Genomic DNA, 18,784 nt, shown 5'->3' with positions numbered 1-18,784 from the left:
TTTCCTTTCTTCTTGTACTGAGAGTCTTGTAGGGCTTCTCCGCCCTCGGTAGTTACCGAAAAGGAGTGTTTTCATAGTGGAGGGTGCGTGCGTGGTGTGGATCCTTGGACTAGTCACCTCTTGTGAGGTGGATACCAAGTAAACCAACCGTGTTAGCGTTGTTGCATTTGTTTCTGTATTTACCGCTGCATATTCTTGAAGAAACAAGCAACGCCAAGCAACGCCGAGCACCGAGAGAACGCGACGAGCTATTCACCCCCCCCCTCTAGCTACTTTTGGTCCTAACAATATCCAACGAAGTTGTATTTTCGTTGGAAATTTCCAACGAATCTATATTTCGTTGGAAACTTCCAACGAAAATATAGATTCGTTGGAAATTTCCAACGAAAATATATTTTTCGTTACAATATTTTGATAAATATGATATTTCCAACGAATCTAATTTCGTTGCAAAATTCGTCCCAAATTTTAAAAAAATATCCAAACCCATCTGATTTCAATATTTTTTCCTATTAAATTTTTTTTCAAATAGATTTAACATATATATAATACACAACTAAACACAATAACACAAATATAAACAAAAAATCAACCAACATATTAATGTACAACAAAATAAATATAAACATCAATAATATGAACTCAAACACATACATCATTAAAACATGTTCCATATACAACCAAAACTAAGAGCATAAAACTAACAATACAACATAAAAAAGTTACAAGAAAACTAACAATACAACACACATCATCATCCAATACAAACTACAACAACATACAACTACAACTAACACTCTAAACCAAACACTATAATAAAGTTACAAGAAACATGTCATAGTATCCAAATTCCAATGTCGCAGGCGCCACCGCTCGCGGCCAGCCACTGCCGCTCGCGGCCAGGCGACGCTGTCTCGCACGAAACTCTCGCGGACATGAGATCGAGGGAGGTGGCTTACCTGCGAGAGATAGGCGGAGAAATCGCGCAGCCGCCGTCACGCACGAAGAGAGGAAAAAAATTAGGTCAAGGAGGAGGAGAAAAGAACGGGTCGGGTTTAGATAATATTTGGGTTCTTCCAAATAATTTCCAACAACTCTAAAATTTGTTGGAAATTTCCAACGAATCCTATTCGTTCGAAATTTCCAACGAATCAGTAGATTCGTTGGAAATTTCCAACAAATTTTAATTCATTGGAAAATTTATAGTTTCTTAAAATTATAGTTGGCCGACCTAGAGACCTCTGAATTGGATGAAACCGGTTCCTGTGTGCTCCTCTATTTATCCTGACTTCATATATGCCCTCAGATATATTTTTTACTTCATATTTTTTTTCTTTTATTTTTTCAATCCCCAATGTGTTGAAAAAATTAAATTCAAGTTTAAAAATTCACAAATCAACATAAATTAGCTCCGTAATTATTTTTAATTCATGGATATAATCACGAGAACCTTACGAACGCCACCAAACTGATTTCCCCTCGTTCCGAGCACTCGAACATCATTTTTTAAATCTAGCAAGTTCAACTATACTCCAATTTGATTTAAAACTCTAACACTTTCAAGCTCAAATTCAATTTCATCCAATTGACCTAGATGTTAAAAATTCATCTAATTTCAAAAAAAATATTTGAGCTCATCTATAGAATCATGAGACCAAGAGGAGCACATAGGAACTTGTTTCATCCGATTCCGAGGTCTCTAGGTAGGTCAAACGGATTTTTAAGCCATACCATACTTTGCAACGAATTTATAATTCGTTGGAGATTTCCAACGAATTGGCAGATTCGTTGGAAATGTTTCCAACGAATCTGCCAGTTCGTTGGAAATCTCCAACGAATTACAGATTCGTTGGAAACTCTTCATTTTCTTAAATCCACAGTTGACCGACCTAGAGACCTCCGAATTGGATGAAACCAGTTCCTGTGTGCTCCTCTATTTGTCCTGACTTCATATATGTCCTCAAATATTTTTTTTATTTCATATATTTTTTTCCTTTATTGTTTTAATCCCCAATGTGTTAGAAAATATAAACTCAAGTTTAAAAATTCACAAATCAACATAAATTAGCTCCGTAATTATTTTTAATTCATGGATATAATCACGAGAACCTTACGAACGCCACCAAACTGATTTCCCCTCGTTCTGAGCATTCGAACATCATTTTTTATATCTAGCAAGTTCAACTATACTCCAATTTGATTTAAAACTCTAACACTTTCAAGTTCAAATTCAATTTCATCCAATTGACCTAGATGTTAAAAATTCATCTAATTTTAAAAAAAAAAATATTTGAGCTCATCTATAGAATCATGAGACCAAGAGGAGCACACAGGAACTTGTTTCATCCGATTCCGAGGTCTCTAGGTCGGTCAAACGGGTTTTTAAGTCATACCATACTTTGCAACGAATTTATAATTCGTTGGAGATTTCCAACGAATTGGCAGATTCGTTGGAAATGTTTCCAACGAATCTGCCAGTTCGTTGGAAATCTCCAACGAATTACAGATTCGTTGGAAACCCTACATTTTCTTAAATCCACGGTTGACCGACTTAGAGACCTCAGAATTGGATGAAACCAGTTCCTGTGTGCTCCTCTATTTGTCCTGACTTCATATATGTCCTCAAATATTTTTTTTATTTCATATATTTTTTTCCTTTATTTTTTTAATCCCCAATGTGTTAGAAAATATAAACTCAAGTTTAAAAATTCACAAATCAACATAAATTAGCTCCGTAATTATTTTTAATTCATGGATATAATCACGAGAACCTTACGAACGCCACCAAACTGATTTCCCCTCGTTCTGAGCACTCGAACATCATTTTTTAAATCTAGCAAGTTCAACTATACTCCAATTTGATTTAAAACTCTAACACTTTCAAACTCAAATTCAATTTCATCCAATTGACCTAGATGTTAAAAATTCATCTAATTTCAAAAAAAATATTTGAGCTCATCTATAGAATCATGAGATCAAGAGGAGCACACAGGAACTTGTTTCATCCGATTCTGAGGTCTCTAGGTCGATCAAACGGGTTATTAAGTCATACCATACTTTGCAATGAATTTATAATTCATTGGAAACTCTTCATTTTCTTAAATCCACGGTTGACCGACCTAGAGACCTCCGAATTGGATAAAACCAGTTCCTATGTGCTCCTCTATTTGTCCTGACTTCATATATGTCCTCAAATATTTTTTTTATTTCATATATTTTTTTCCTTTATTGTTTTAACCCCCAATGTCTTAGAAAATATAAACTCAAGTTTAAAAATTCACAAATCAACATAAATTAGCTCCGTAATTATTTTTAATTCATGGATATAATCACGAGAACCTTACGAACGCCACCAAACTGATTTCCCCTCGTTCTGAGCACTCGAACATCATTTTTTAAATCTAGCAAGTTCAACTATACTCCAATTTGATTTAAAACTCTAACACTTTCAAGTTCAAATTCAATTTCATCCAATTGACCTAGATGTTACAAATTCATCTAATTTTAAAAAAAAAATATTTGAGCTCATTTATAGAATCATGAGACCAAGAGGAGCACACAGGAACTTGTTTCATCCGATTCCGAGGTCTCTAGGTCGGTCAAACGGGTTTTTAAGTCATACCATACTTTGCAACGAATTTATAATTCGTTGGAGATTTCCAACGAATCTACCAGTTCATTGGAAATCTCCAACGAATTACAGATTCGTTGGAAACCCTACATTTTCTTAAATTCACGGTTGACCGACCTAGAGACCTCCGAATTGGATGAAACCAGTTCCTGTGTGCTCCTCTATTTGTCCTGACTTCATATATGTCCTCAAATATTTTTTTTTATTTCATGTATTTTTTTCCTTTGTTTTTTTAATCCCCAATGTGTTAGAAAATATAAACTCAAGTTTAAAAATTCACAAATCAACATAAATTAGCTCCGTAATTATTTTTAATTCATGGATATAATCACGAGAACCTTACGAACGCCACCAAACTGATTTCTCCTCGTTCTGAGCACTCGAACATCATTTTTTAAATCTAGCAAGTTCAACTATACTCCAATTTGATTTAAAACTCTAACACTTTCAAACTCAAATTCAATTTCATCCAATTGACCTAGATGTTAAAAATTCATCTAATTTCAAAAAAAATATTTGAGCTCATCTATAGAATCATGAGACCAAGAGGAGCACACAGGAACTTGTTTCATCCGATTCCGAGGTCTCTAGGTCGGTCAAACGGGTTTTTAAGTCATACCATACTTTGCAACGAATATATAATTCGTTGGAAATGTTTCCAACGAATCTGCCAGTTCGTTGGAAATCTCCAACGAATTACAGATTCGTTGGAAACTCTTCATTTTCTTAAATCCACGGTTGACCGACCTAGAGACCTCCGAATTGGATGAAACCAGTTCCTGTGTGCTCCTCTATTTGTCCTGACTTCATATATGTCCTCAAATATTTTTTTTATTTCATATATTTTTTTCCTTTATTGTTTTAATCCCCAATGTCTTAGAAAATATAAACTCAAGTTTAAAAATTCACAAATCAACATAAATTAGCTCCGTAATTATTTTTAATTCATGGATATAATCACGAGAACCTTACGAACGCCACCAAACTGATTTCCCCTCGTTTTGAGCACTCGAACATCATTTTTTAAATCTAGCAAGTTCAACTATATACTCCAATTTGATTTAAAACTCTAACACTTTCAAACTCAAATTCAATTTCATCCAATTGACCTAGATGCTAAAAATTCATCTAATTTTTTTAAAAAAAATATTTGAGCTCATCTATAGAATCATGAGACCAAGAGGAGCACACAGGAACTTGTTTCATCCGATTCTGAGGTGTCTAGGTCGGTCAAACGGGTTTTTAAGCCATACCATACTTTGCAACGAATTACAGATTCGTTAGAAACCCTACATTTTCTTAAATCCACGGTTGACCGACCTAGAGACTTCCGAATTGGATGAAACTAGTTCCTGTGTGCTCCTCTATTTGTCCTGACTTCATATATGTCCTCAAATATTTTTTTTTATTTCATGTATTTTTTTCCTTTATTTTTTTAATCCCCAATGTGTTAGAAAATATAGACTCAAGTTTAAAAATTCACAAATCAACATAAATTAGCTCCGTAATTATTTTTAATTCATGGATATAATCACGAGAACCTTACGAATGCCACCAAACTGATTTCCCCTCGTTTTGAGCACTCGAACATCATTTTTTAAATCTAGCAAGTTCAACTATACTCCAATTTGATTTAAAACTCTAACACTTTCAAGCTCAAATTCAATTTCATCCAATTGACCTAGATGTTAAAAATTCATCTAATTTCAAAAAAAATATTTGAGCTCATCTATAGAATCATGAGACCAAGAGCAGCACACAGGAACTTGTTTCATCCGATTCCGATGTCTCTAGGTCGGTCAAACGGGTTTTTAAGCCATACCATACTTTGCAACGAATTTATAATTCGTTGGAGATTTCCAACGAATTGGCAGATTCGTTGGAAATGTTTCCAACGAATCTGCCAGTTCGTTGGAAATCTCCAACAAATTACAGATTCGTTGGAAACTCTACATTTTCTTAAATCCACGGTTGACCGACCTAGAGACCTCCGAATTGGATGAAACCAGTTCCTATGTGTTCCTCTATTTGTCCTGACTTCATATATGTCCTCAAATATTTTTTTTATTTCATATATTTTTTTCCTTTATTGTTTTAATCCCCAATGTGTTAGAAAATATAAACTCAAGTTTAAAAATTCACAAATCAACATAAATTAGCTCCGTAATTATTTTTAATTCATGGATATAATCACGAGAACGTTACGAACGCCACCAAACTGATTTCCCCTCGTTCTGAGCACTCGAACATCATTTTTTAAATCTAGCAAGTTCAACTATACTCCAATTTGATTTAAAACTCTAACACTTTCAAGTTCAATTTCAATTTCATTTAATTGACCTCGATGATAAAAATTCATATTATTTCAAAAAAAATATTTGAGCTCATCTATAGAATCAGGAGACCAAGAGGAGCACATAGGAATTTGTTTCATCCGATTCCGAGGTCTCTAGGTCGGTCAAACGGGTTTTTAATCCATACCATACTTTGCAACGAATCTGTAATTCGTTGGAGATTTCCAACGAATTGGCAGATTTGTTGGAGATTTCCAACGAATTGGCAGATTCGTTGGAGATTTCCAACGAATTGGTAGATTCGTTGGAAATGGTTCCAACGAATCTGCCAATTCGTTGGAAATCTCCAACGAATTACAGATTCATTGGAAACCTTATCCTGCAAATTTTTTTACTGTAGAATTGCGATACATTATATATTTGTTGGGGAGTTCCAACAAATAATAGTTTCGTTGCAATATTTGCGACGAAAATACTATTCGTTGCAAATATTTGCAACGAACAAATTATTCGTTGCAAATTTTGAAACGAATAAATTATTCGTTCCAAAATTTGCAACAAATTTTATTCTTTGTTGCTAACTTGCAACAATATTAGCGACAAAATATATTTTGTTGCTAATTTGCAACGAATTTATTTTGTTGCTAAATTCGTTGCTAATTCGGAACAATTTATTATTTTGTTGCAAATTTTGTTGGAAAGTTTGGAACAAAATTTAAATTCGTTGCAAACTGTCGTTCCTAATAGACTGTTTTTTTGTAGTGGATCCCACCAAAGACGACCGAGCGGAAATCGACGTCAATTGTCGATCGGGCATGAAGCGTCCGATTTTCCAAGTGGCTTGTTTGAGCAGAACGCCCGTCCGACCAGGAGGATTACAACAAGAAAATCAGATCCTCATTACGGATCAAAGGAATGTTAAGGTGGTCGGAGCGCTTGTCTGGTCGGGCGAAAACAATCTACTGAATCAAGTCACTGACAGGAAAAGCAGCAGATGTCGACCGAGCGAAGGAATCCCGACCGAGCGGCTACCTAGCTTGGCCGAACAGTGGGGCCATTCCCTTATCTCTTAATATTTCTTTGGGAGGTAATGTCGCTGACAACAAGGCATGGTCAACAGGTGAATCGTACGATGAAAGCTTCTATTGTTTCATCGGAGATTTACATGTTTTATTAAGGTATGATGTCAGAGATACTTTTCTGAATGTCCTTTCATAGGACGGTTGGGAAAGCATGCTCGTGCCTTGAGGAGGGTACACGTCACCCACTGAGGCATTATATAAAGGGGGTCCATGCACCGGCAGAGGTATGTGCTATTCACCTTTCACGCTTGTGCTTTCACTATTGATACATTGCTCTGTTTTCTACTGTTCCGGTGACTGACTTGAGCGTCAGAGGCCTAACACTGGGGACCCCTTCCCTGGCCCAGCACTAGCATTTCCTATGTTGCAGAGCGGAGTGGAGTCTTCATGCGGTCAACCAAGGAGCCACATCCCCAGCTAACCTTCTTCACGATCTTTGGACAGGATCAGTAAGCTTTAAATTGCCTTGGATTAATAATTATCTAGGTTGTAACCAAAGGATTTATCTAACTTTTTTTTCAAGGCTATTCACCCTCTTTAGCCGGCCTAACAGGGGCCTACAGTTGATATCAGAGTGAGGTGCGCTTTAGAAGAACTAATCGTCAACTAAAGCAAAAGAAAAATGGCTGGATTTAGCATCTACTCGCCAAAATTCGAGGTGGAGTTCGCGTTATAGAAGTGAAAAATGGAGGTATACTTTAAAACTGATTTTAATATTTTACTAACTATGAAATTTGATTTTGAAGTACCTGTAGATGAGAATGGAGAAGAAAATGAAGAGCATCTCTAGAACAAAAAGTAGCAGACCGAGTTCATGGCAAACGGTAAGATCAAACTCCACCTTCTTAGTGTTGGTGCGGGAAGCATCCGACGATCGAACCTGAGTTTTGATAATGACAAAGGATTCAAAGTTAAGATGTGTGGTGATCTAACGGTCTAAATGAGATTGCAGGAAAGTCCTAAGTGTACTTAATTAGGCAAAAGCCCTAACTGTGGTTAGGCAAGGTGAAAACCCTAGGGGGTGGTAACCCTATGCGGAAAGTCTTGATGGGTCGAGTGCTTCAGGCAAAAGTCCAAGGGGGTAACCCTAGGTGGAAAATCTTGGTGTCGCGAACCAGGTGAAAGACTGGATCAGCCGGGAAGCGGACGTCCAGCAGAAAGTCTGGAAGCATCGAGCACCGAGCAAAAGTCCAGTCGATCTGGAGGATTGTACTGGCAACAGGTAAATCTCCTGAGTGGAGTAGGTGAGGACGCGTTCCCCGCAGAGGGAACAATAGGTGTCGGGTCGACCTAGGGTTTCCAGTCGGAAATCTAAAGTCAGACCCGGACAGTCCGACGATTATCAAGTTTATCTATAATATTATTTCTGTGCTAACTTTGTTTTGCAGGGTTTGTGTTTGGGACTAACACAATTTGCAGGAACAAAGGAGCAAATCAAACCTCGGATGAACAGTGTCCGAGGTGCCTCCATGGGGCTTGGAGGCGCCTCGGGTGCTAGCCGAAGCCAGCTGTCCAGAAGAGTTGGAGGTGCCTCGGAGGAAGCTTGGAGGTGCCTTCAGAGGGATGAGGTGCGACCAGGTTTGCGCTGATCCACCCGTGTGACTCGACGGCCTGGAGGCACCTCGGACAGGCTTGGAGGCGCCTCCAGCACTGTTTATAAGGGGACTTCGACCAGCAGCTCTGTACAACTTCCATAAAGCGATTCTCTTACGACAAGCTGCGAACTCAACGACCCCGAAGTGCTGTAGAAACATCCCGACGACCTGAAGCTCTGAATTCGCTATTTATTAAGTGTTGTCGGTATATTTTAACTTCTGTCTATTGTACTCAATCTGTAGTATTTTCGAGCTTATAGTTGTTGCCCACCGGAAGTTGTCAACGACCGCGGGCCTTCGAGTAGGAACGAGATAGGCTCCGAACGAAGTAACTTCTCGTGTTCCTCTGTGTTTGTTTTTATTCTGCTGCGTTTATTTACTCGATTATTCTTACGATTCTGAAACGAACGAAATAGCCGCGAGCGCTATTCACCCCCCCCCTCTAGCGCTTTTCGATCCAACAATTGGTATCAGAGCGGAGTCATTTTGAATCAGTGCAACCACTATTCAAAACATTTTTTCGTGGTATTTTCAGTCTTGTCGGAGTCAAATTAGAATTAGCTTAATAGCTACATTCTAATTGCTTTATCGAATTGGTTTTGCTCGAGGTTGGTACAATACTACTCGAGCTCGTTTTTCCTTCTTTCTCCCGCACTGCTAATCCAAGACCCAGTCTTGGAACCGGTGTTATTGTTTTTGTCATTCAGGATTTTAAATGGCCCAACAAGAAGGTTTCAGCACCGTTCGCCCCCCACTCTTCTCTGGAGAAGACTTCGGATATTGGAATGGGCGAATGGAAACCTTCCTCAAGACACAGTTCGACACGTGGATGATAATCAAGACCGGACTACAACTGTCATCCGACGAAGACGGCAAGCCAACACCCTGCGAAAAATGGGAATCAACCATAATCAAGAAGGTGGAAGCTGATGCCAAAGCGACATGCACCCTCCAATGCGGACTGACCAAGGAGGAGCCCGATAGAGTTGGTCCGTTCACATCAGCAAAACAGCTCTAGGAGAAGCTGATCGAACTCCACGAGGGAACCTCCGACATAAAAGTAAGTAAACGTGGCTTGTTACTTAATAAATTGTATAATCTAAAAATGCAGGAAGATGAGACGGCCTGCCAACTCCACGCACGTATACAAGACATTCTCAACTCCCTCCATGCAATCGGTCAAAAGGTAGAGAATAGGGACATCATAAGGTATGCACTCAACTCTTTTCCTAGGAGTACATTGTGGGCATCAATGGTAGATGCCTACAAAGTCTCCAAAGATTTATCGTTAATTAGATTAGACGAGCTATTTTCAGAATTTGAACTTTATGAGCAGACTAATACGCAGCCTTCCGAGAAAGGAATTGCTTTGCTTGCAGGTACCGGTGGAGCTCGCGAATCTAGATCACGACGAAGAACCGAACAGGATCCGGAATCATAAACCGACTCAGATGAAGAAGACAATGAACTAACCATTGAACTCATGAACCTTGTAAAGAGACTCTACAATAAGAAGAAAGGCTTCAACAAAAGAAACCTAAAGAAGGTAGTCCAATCCAAGGAGGCTCAACCGAATTCTAAGGTAAAATTTGAGGTGATCTGCTACGGATGCAACCAGAAGGGGCATATCAAGGCCAACTGCCCTAACCAAAAGGAAGCGAAAAAGTAGAGAAGGAAGAAGGCCCTGAAGGTGACATGGGATGAATCTTCCTTAGAAGACGACGACGATGAACTCGATCAGACGAGTTTACTTGCGTTGATGGCCCGGGACCAGATCAACCTGTCCGAGAGCGAGAGCGAGTCGGAGGCCGAGTCCGAGCGAAGCCACGGATCCGTATTCGTTTCTGAAGGGCCCGATACCTCTGTAAGTATCTCTCGACTCAATAATTTAGTTAAATATTTGTTACGAAAATTAGCTAAATCAAACCTTAGAGTCAAGTCACTTCTAAAGGAAGTAGAAGTCCTTAAAGAAGTGACTAACTCCGAACCTTTGACTGAACCAGCTCAGACTGGAAACTTAACTCAAGTTCAAAAACTTGAAGAAGAGAATTCCAGTCTGAAAACTCAAGTCAAGGATCTGGAGAAAACACTAGAACGGTTTTCTTTAGGTTCCAAAATCTTGAACTAATTCTTGGGACACAAAGAGTCATTTACAATAGAACTGGTTTAGGATTTAAACCAAAGAAAAAATATAAATCCTATTTATCTCTTGTACAAAAAGCAAATAGAAAAACAGTCCAAGCATGAGTCCCCAAGTCCAAATTGATTAATAAGTTGGACTTGGTCAATATTGGATCCCGATGGATCAAATACACTACCTCGATAGACCATATCGAGACTATGATCCAGGGCGAGCAAAAAGAAAGACAATACTAATAAAATGAACATAATTCAAAATTTTAAATTTAATTAAAAATTTGAAATTAAGTTAAAAATTCAATATTCAATTAAAAATTTGAAATTAAATTAAAAATTCAAAATTAAATTAAAAATTAAAAATTCAATTAAAAATTCTAAATTCAATTAAAAATTCATTCTAAATCAAATTGCAAAGGAAGGCTCTAGAATATCTGGCACCTCCGAAATAAATCGACCCGATAAGGGTAAATAAAAGTAGACTACCCGAAAGGGTAATTAAGGTTAGATTAAAATGGGCTAGGTTTAACTTGACTCATGGTACTGGTGAAGTATTGGATGATAGTACGTTGGAGAAGTTTAGTCATCGCATGTCTAGGAAGATATGGCTTCGACCTGGTGCGTTTGGCTAAGTGGAACTAACCGAAGCTACCCTTTATGGATCCTAACTAGTTAGACCAAGGTTTTGTACTAAGTTCAATGGGTAGGACTATTTGAAAAACCTCGAAGGCATGGTTACTTTAATGATGTCCAAGTGACTCACCATACCCAGAAGTTTATCCAAACAATGTCTACTTATTGAATCCAAAGCTAAACCTGAATCTAACACAAAGTTAAACCAAACCCTAAAAATAAACATTAATTCATCTCACAACAATTATAGGATTCCCTGATTGAAAATTTAGATCAGGTGAAATGACTAAGGAATATAAATAAATTAAAAATGAATTTAACATTTAATCAATCAAACTTAATTATTTTCAAAATTAACCAAACTTAATTATTAATCAAACTTAATTATTTTCAAAATTAATCAAACTTAATTAACTTAAATTATTTTAAATTTTTTTATTAACTTAAAATTATTTTTTCAAATTGTAATTAAAACTAATTCAAAATTTAACTCGTAATTAAAACTTTTTCAAAATTAATTATTTTTTAAAAATTAATTAACTTAAATCATTTTTAAATTAATATTTTTCAAAATTAATTAACTTAAATCATTTTTTAAATTAATTAACTTAAAAATATTTTTCAAAATTAATTAACTTAAAATATTTTTCAAAATTAATTAACTTAAATCATTTTTTAAATTAGTTAACTTAAAAATATTTTTAAAAATTAATTAATTTTAAATATTTTTCAAAATTAATTAACTTAAAATATTTTTCAAAATTAATTAACTTAAAATATTTTTCAAAATTAATTAACTTAAATCATTTTTTTTAATTAATTAACTTAAAAATATTTTTCAAAATTAATTAACTTAAAAATATCCTTCAAAATTAATTAACTTAAAATTATCCTTCAAAATTAATTAACTTAAAATTATCTTTCAAAATTAATTAACTTAAAATTATTTTTTAAAATTAAATTAACTTTTAATACTTAATCTAAAAACCTAATTAATAGAAATTAATAACCTCTCAAAACTTAATTAATCATAAACTTCTTCAACGGTGAAAATAATAAAAAAAAAATGGAACACGTGGCGCTTGAAGAGAGGCGCCTCCCACATAAGGGAGGAGCCCTCAACAGCGGCGGAAAATTTCCCACCGACCTGATTAGGGCGCCTCGGACCATCTTGGAGGCGCCTCCAAAGGCACCTTCATTCCGCGATTTTGCCACGAACAGAAGGCTTCTTCTGTTCGTTTTCTGCCGAAACACAACACAAGGTTCTCGTGCGATTTCGCCCCAACCAAGGCGCCTTCAACCCACCTCTTCCTCCTCTACTCCTAGCAATGCCTCCTAGGTATACTCCAAACTCTTCTCAATCATTTGTTACATAAATTTCGTGCTAGTTTTGCTATTTTTCTTGTGTAATGTCAAAAATAGGAAGCGTCGCATTGTGGATCCTACACCGGCTAGGGTTCCTTCTGCGGACCCTAGATTCCCCTCGGAACAGCATAGGATAGATTTTGCTAGGTTTACCTTTGAGTCCATTAAACCTAGGTATACTGGTAGGGAATATTTTGCCCAATTTTGTCTCCCCGCAGTCCAGATGATAGAATACTATCATCTAGCCAAACTAGTTGACTGTACCACTACAGTGAATCAAGACCTGTGTGCCCAGTTCTATCACAACCTTGAAAAGGTTGATGATAGCACCTATTCCACCAGAGTTAGTGGCACTGACCTTCAGTTGACTCCCTCCCTACTTCGCACTAGCTTAGAGCTTAGGGAGTCTCAGTGTACATTCTTATGTTACCCGAGTAGGGAGCTGCCTTTCAGTGATCCCTATTCCCACATTACCTTAGACGACATCTACATGCATTTTTTTGGGGAGGAGAGACCCATTGGTCTGACTGAGTTCAGGCCCACTCTCCTTCGAGTTCAGGACTATGTTATGTGCATAGTCTTGATAGCATGCATCCTGCCCATCACATCTCGAGACGTCTCGAAGATGCGCCCATCCCTCTCATTCTTTTTGTATGCCCTTAGCCAGTGCCTTGACATAGACATTGCACTGCACATGTTTCATAACATCATTCATGCATCTAGTACAGTTACATCTGGAGTGATTCATATGCCCTACTGCCATATCCTGACCCAAATTTTCTCCACCTCTAGGATATACACTACCAGAGGGGCACTCATACCACTGATTATATATGATGAGTTAGGTCAGCGTAGTCTTAGATTAGCGGGTGCAGAGGTCACTGCCGAGGGGATTCTGGCCTGGAAGGGCCGACCACAGCCAGTCGTTGCTCCTAGTGCTCTAGAGGCCGAGGACGTACCAGATGAGGGTGAGGAGTGGCCCGACTTCCTGGCAGAGGACTTTTTCGTAGATCCGTCCACCTCTGTCGGGCCCTCCACATCTGCCGGGCCCTCGACTTCGACATCACTTTCTATCGAGGACAGACTAGCCCGCCTTGAGGTTCAGTCCATCGAGACTCGACGCGTTGTTCGAGAGAGTCATCGCTTCCTCCGATCCGAGATAGCTGCGGGGTTCACTTCTCTCCGAGATGAGATCCGTCGCCAGGGACAACCTCAGCCTACACCCGAGCAACCCCTTGCACCACCCCCAGCCGATGATCCCCTAGCTGCCGATCCTCCAGCTGACGATCCGCCTGCGTGACTCTATCTTTCTAGATTGTCTGGATATGTCATCACTTTTTGGATCTGGATGTCTTGCTCACCTTTTTGGTTGTATCTTGGAGTTGGTTATCTTATATTTAGCTGACTTGTGCTTTCATTCAGCACTTATTTGTCACTTTTTCAAAAGTGTGAGTATAATTTCAAAATCACTTTTAAATTGTTTTGAAAATTTTAGGGAAAATAATGATTTCAAAATCCCAATTTCTTAGAATTTAAAAGTTGGACTTAGTTTAGGCTCTACCCTAGAAATCATGTTCCCCTAGATTTAAGCCCGAGCATCTCACAAACACCTAGGTATACCTTGCTTGTGTTTAAAAAACATAGAATGACGTGAGATGCATAGGGTACAGCCTGGACTCCTGAATGCTTATATTTGTGCATCAATATGAGTCTGGGCGTTAAATACTTTATTAACAGTAATCAAGTCAAGTATTCCAGCACTAGTCAAATCTTCTCTTAATCTTTTGTAAAAGGAAAATTTTAAATTTTAAACTCTCTTTCAAAACCATGGAATCCACTTAAAAAATTTTAAAATAAAAATCCTTTTTATTTTTCTTAAGGTCGGCCACACCATACTTGGGCTCCAAGCATTGGCCGACCCCTACTTGGCTCAATCTTTGGGTCTTGGCCGGCCCTAGCTTGGGCTCCAAGCTAGCTTGGCCGGCCACCAAAGAGTGGGTAAGATGGTGGGTATAGGTGGGTATAATTCTCTATATACAAGAGGCTACAATAGGGACCGAGAGGAGGAATTGGTTTTGATCTCTCGATGAAATTAAGCTTCTTGTGTTCGACCCGAGCACCCAACTTAATTTTATCAATAATAATTCATACCACTAAAGAATTATTATTGAACTACCGCACCAATATCAAATTATGTTTTAGGCTCCTTCTTATTATGAGTGTGTTAGTCTCCCTATGTTTAAGATGTCGAATGCCCACTAATTAATTGAGTTACTGACAACTCTTTTTAATTAATTTTTTAGTCCAAGAGTAGTACCACTCAACCTTATCATCATGTCGGACTAAGTCCACCTGCAGGGTTTAACATGACAATCCTTATGAGCTCCTCTTGGGGACATTATCAACCTAGATTTATATGACACAGTTTCCTACTATAATCAACAACACACACTATAAGTAATATAATTTCCCAACTTATCGGGCCTATTGATTTATCGAGCTAAATCTCACCCTTTGATAAGTCAAAGAAATAAATACTAAATATATGTATTTGTTATTATATTAGGATTAAGAGTACACACTTCCATAATAACTAAGGTCTTGTTCTTTTATTAAGTCAATATAAAAAAGAACTTACCTTAAATGGTCCTACTCAATACACTTAGAGTGTACTTGTGTAATTTATTAGTCAAGATAAACTAATACCTAATTGCACTATGACTATTCCAACGGCTTGTTCCTTTCCATATTAGTTGTGAGCAACTGTTTATAATTTATAAGGAATTGATAATATGATCTTCTGTGTGTGACACCACACACCATGTTATCTACAATATAAATTAATTGAGTAACTACACTTAGCATATAAATGTAGGTATTTGACCATTGTGATTCTTTATTTCTAAATAAATGTTTATACAAAAGTTAGGCTTTTAGTATACACTCTAACAGTTTTGGTCGTTGGAATAGCAGTATCCCACTAGTAGTTCTTCTTCCAGCCATAGCTACTATCGTAAAAATTGCGGTTGTTGATTCTGTTGCACCCCCTGCCCCCCCTCGCATCCTCGGAGTTTGTTGTTGCCGCCTGGTTTTCTACCACTGCTAGCCAAAGGAGCATCTCCTTCGCAATCTACAGAAGCCAATATCATTTACAGGATAAGTTATTTTACTTTAGATGTCAAATACTCAACAAGATCAAGGAGGTCGAAAACAAAGTTCAGACTGATGTAAAATTTGTTACATCATTGGTCATACTGGAAATCAATACCCTAGAAGATTTGATTGGTCATATACTCGAGGGAAATGCCAAATTTATCTCAGAAATAGACATTTTGGTATTCAATGTCTTAGGCGATTTGACTCAAATTTCATTGGTGCTCCTGCAACTTTAAGACAACCAATTGTTTCCCAAGTTTATCCTAAGGTCCTCTCGTCCATGTCTACTCATGGTAAAAACTCAGAGTTTTTATCTACTGATTGGTATATTGACACTGGAGTAACTCATCATATCACATCAGATTACAATATCCTTACAGACGTAATGTCGTATTATGACTCAAATACGATTCAAGTAGGCGATGGTTCAGGTTTGCAAATTGCTAATCTTGGAGACACATATATTCATTTATCCAATCGTACTCTTCACATGCAAAATGTCTTTCATGTTCCATCTATTACTAAAAATTTATTCTCTACACATCAGTTTTATCTTGATAATAATGTCATTTTTTAATTTCATCATAATCATTATCTTATAAAAGATAGAGGAACAAATACTATTGTGTTTTATGGGAGAATAAAAAATGACTTCTATTATCTTTAAAGTTCTTCAATCAAAGCTTTTGTTGGTGAACTCACAAATAAATCAGTTTGGCATGCTTGACTTGGTCATCCTTCTCCTCGCATTATTCAGTCAATAATCAATAGGTATGGTTTACCTACTTCCTTTTCCTCCTCTCCATCTCACTCATGTATGACATGTATGGAATCTAAATGTCATAAGCTACCTTTCTCTTCATTCGATCATGTTTCTAATTTTGCACATGAAATAATTCATTCAGATGTTTGGGGCCCTGCACCTATTTTGTCTACCCAAGGTTTTCAATATTATGTTACCTTCATTGATCATTTTAGTAAATATACTTGACTTTATTCTATGAGAAAGAAATCTGATTTATTGGATGTATTTTGTAATTTTAAAAATCAAGTTGAACGATATTTCAATTGTAAAATACTCTCTTTTCATTCTGATTGGGGAGGCAAATATCAAGCTCTCCATCGTCATCTTGTCTCCTGTGGAATTGTTCATCGAGTCTCTTATCCTCACGCTCTAGAACAAAATGGCTCTGCTGATAGAAAACATAGACATATAATTGAAACTACCTTAGCTCTTCTTCATCATACATCAGTTTCATGTAAATTTTGGGATGAACCTGTTAACACTACCGTATATCTCATAAATTGACTTCTTACTCCACTTCTCAATCATTAGTGTCCTTTTGAAAAACTTTATAATCAAATTCCTGATTACACTTTCCTTTAAATATTTGGTTGCACATGTTATCCATGGTTACGCCCCTACTCTAAACACAAACTTGACTCTCATTCACTACAATATGTTTTCCTTGGTTATAGCAATTTGCACCATGATTATCGCTGCTTACATATACCAATAGGATGAATTTATATTTCACAACATATTACTTTTGATGAGTCTTTATTCCCTTTTTCAGTAGCTTCTTCGATCTCTCTTCTAGATATAGGTGGCACTTTCTTAATGCCACCTAACATTGTCGGAAGTGATGGCATCTTAGGTCTTGCTCTGGAGCTATCTGATAACTCCCCTATACTATCAAAATCACCTCAAGTTGCTGCTCCGATCTCGAAAGCCTCACCAGTCGAAGATAATTTTCTCTCTAGTTCTGGATCCTCAGATAATGCAAGTCCATCATCTAAATCACCATGTCAGTCTGCTTCCTCATCGCCAACAGTAAGTGATTCAGATGATAATACTTCTCATCGCATGCTTCCATTAAGTGACATCTATGCACGTTGTCCACTAATAACAACTCGACATCCCCTTCTATGAGCTCTAGTGCTCTCTTCAAAATCTATTGAACCAACTTGTTTTACACAAGCAAACAAAGATCCAAATTGAGCGTAGTGTAATGATTACAGAATTTGATTTACTTCTTTGTAATGAAACATGGAGCCTAGTTCCACGCTCTCCCTCCATGAATATTATGGGTTCTAAATGGATATTTCATCTTAAGCATCGAGCTGATGGTTTTCTTGAACGACACAAAGCTCGACTTGTAGCTAAAAGATTTAGTCAACAGCCAAGTATTGGATTTAATGACACTTTTAGCCCAATCATCAAAAGTACATCCATCAAACTTTTATTATTAGTAGCTGCTAGTTCTAATTGACATGTACGATAATTAGACATTTCAAATGTATGTCTTCATGGTCATCTTGAGGAGAGTAACCACCTGGAATCATTCATCCATAATTTCCATCTCATGTTTGTCAACTCAATAAATCATTATATGGTCTTCGACAAGCTCCTCGTGCATGGTTTCATCGATTATCTAATTGGTTACAAGCTCAAGGATTTTTTGGATCAAAGACTAACTCATCTCTATTCCATAAATATAATGATGGTTCTATGATTTTTTTTTTTATTTATGTGGATGACATCCTAATAACCGGTAATGATCACAAAAGTATCACAACTTTTTTAAGCCTTTTTAATTAAGAATTTCCTACTCGAAATTTGGGAAATGCTCTTTTTTCTTGGTATTGAATTTATTCCACATGAAGAAGGCTATCTTCTCTCTCAGAGTAAATATATTACTAGGCTTCTCCAAAGAACCAAAATGGATGGAGTGCGTCCAGTTTCTACCCCAATTGCTATAAACAACTCTACAACTTCATCCTTTCCTGTTTTGTCTGATCTACAAATTTATTGAAGCATTGTTGGAGCCTTACAATATGTCACTATCACACGACCTGATATTACTTTGCAGTAAATCATACCTATCAATT

This window comes from Zingiber officinale, chromosome 4A, assembly GCF_018446385.1.
Source record: "Zingiber officinale cultivar Zhangliang chromosome 4A, Zo_v1.1, whole genome shotgun sequence".
Classification (NCBI taxonomy): domain Eukaryota; kingdom Viridiplantae; phylum Streptophyta; class Magnoliopsida; order Zingiberales; family Zingiberaceae; genus Zingiber; species Zingiber officinale.
This window is presented reverse-complemented; position numbering follows the sequence as displayed.